The 2,162-nt window shown below is 44.7% G+C and overlaps 1 long non-coding RNA gene across 1 annotated transcript; it reads right to left on the reverse strand.

The window, feature by feature from the left end:
• Window positions 1–1,197: 1,197 nt before the first annotated feature.
• On the reverse strand, window positions 1,198–1,956 carry LOC141082215 (uncharacterized). The gene is made up of 2 exons (XR_012230462.1): window positions 1,676–1,956; window positions 1,198–1,477 (listed from the first exon to the last, which is right to left on the reverse strand). It is a non-coding gene; the product is annotated as an uncharacterized lncRNA (long non-coding RNA).
• Between the last annotated feature and the right edge of the window lie 206 nt (window positions 1,957–2,162).

Consider the following 2,162-nt stretch of genomic DNA (forward strand, 5'->3'; position numbering starts at 1 on the left):
TTATATGCATTATGTAATAATGGGGGCAGGTCAGTGAGGGATCAGCGACCTGTCATAAGCCAATACAGATGAATATGTAATTAGAGCTCCACATAAAGCCCCGCCCACAGCCCCGCCCCAGAGCACGAGAATCTCATTAACTGAAAACTACAAATACAGATTAAACAACAGTAAACCAGAGTTGCCCTCATTTATGGTGGACCATTGGAGCTACTATGGATCCTGAGCAGAAGATTAGAGATAATATTGCTCCCCATTTCAGGAGAGATTGTGCAGTAATCTGAATTCCTTAGGATCAAAAACAATGTAATTTATGACGTGGAGTGAATCCATGACACCAGGGCTGGAGCCAACACATCTCCTGCAGGCGGGAATAAATGTATATTACAGCCCTCAGCCACGCACAGCTTAGAGAGGTGAGTTGTGAAATACTCGCCAGGATTTGAGTACTGTGAGTACCGCATTACTCGCCGAGTACCAAATCCTAACGAGTATACTTGCTCATCCCTAGTGACCATGAGACATTCAGCAGCACAGAAGGGAGAGAAGATTCATCCGATAAGATCTCAGGGATCTAGGAAGCCAACAGCACCATTACCCTCCGCTTTCTCTTACAGGCCCAGCATAAGATTTTTATTCAAGTGATTTCCTATCTTGTCAGCACATTCTACGTACGCTGTCATTTGGCTTTATAGTTTACAGATCTGGGCAGGTAACGGTCAGCGTCTCCTAATGTGAAGGAGAGAATGGCTGATTCCTGTCTCTTTGTCTTGAGAATAAACTTCAGGATCTCTAAGCAGCCGAAGCTCCAGTCCCGAGTAGCGGCGGAAGCGACGGGTGTTGATGCGAGAGACTCGTGCAAGTTTCTTGCATCACACACAGTATTGTGATCCCGGCCTAACTCTGTGTTCAGTGTGACTCTTTAAGCGCGCACTCGGCCTATATTGGGTCAGGTGCAAGCAATCATACTGAAAGATCTTGCTTTAAGGGATCACCCTCACACTAATCCCAGGGGGTAGGTGGATCCTCCAGGTTGTAAGTTCTATAGAAAAGGGCTTTCAATGCCCAAAGTCATTTGAACAGTTTTGGGTGGAGGAGAATGTTGTGGTCTAGAGGCAAAATGGTGATCATGGTAATACGGCCGGACTACACCACCGATAAAGCAGCCACAGCCGGTGACTGAGAGGAATCTGTGACTTATAATAATAATAGATTTTATTTTTATAGCGCCAACATATTCCGCAGCACTTTACATTTCAGAGGGGATTTGTACAGACAATAGACATTACAGCATAACAATAATCACATACAGTAGATTATAAGAAATACCAAGAGGAGTGAGGGCCCTGCTCGCAAGCTTCTCTGCATTCAGTGGTTACTACTCACCTGGGTAGTCATATGTGGGAATCTTCTCTTTACACCACTCATCACCCCTCACATATGTCTCTGTAGTATTAATATGGGTCAGATCTTCACCCTGAAACAAATATTGTAAAAGTCACCGACAGATGGAGAAGTCCCATCTATGATCAGCTCTAATCCTGAAATCTCCACCGTTCTCATTACACAAGTATAAAACATATAATACTGGTGGCTAAAACAAGACTGAGCACAAGACCTTCACAGCTGTCTACACATCATAGGGGAGATCTCCTGACACCTTCTCTCCATCTACCTGATGATCCTGAGGAGCACTGGGATCTTCTTGGTTACAGTCCTGTGGAAGAAGAGGACGGGGACATCTCTCTGGTGTTGTCCTCTTACTGGATAGATCTGGAGGAAACACATACAGGGACTGAATTCATTCTCTACGTACAGATACATAGTAACATAGTAACATAGTTTTGAAGGCTGAAGGAAGACCTTATGTCCATCTAGCTCAGCCTATTTTTAGTGCAGCTGTTCTGCATTGTTGATCCTGGGGAAGGCAAAAAACCCACAGAGTAGAAGCCGATTTTTTCCATAGGGAAAAAAATTCCTTCCCCTAAGCTGGGTCAACCATCTTTCTTACATTCATTCAGTGAGTTGGCCATCACCACTTCCTCAGGAAGAGAATTCCAGAGCCTCACTGCTCTTACCGTGAAGAACCCTCTTCTACGCTGGTGCAGAAATTGTCTTTCCTCCAAACGAAGAGAATGCCCCCTTGTTCTTGTCACAGTGCT

This window comes from Dendrobates tinctorius, unplaced genomic scaffold, assembly GCF_039654945.1.
Source record: "Dendrobates tinctorius isolate UK_male_01 unplaced genomic scaffold, ASM3965494v1 ptg000017l, whole genome shotgun sequence".
Lineage (NCBI taxonomy): Eukaryota > Metazoa > Chordata > Amphibia > Anura > Dendrobatidae > Dendrobates > Dendrobates tinctorius.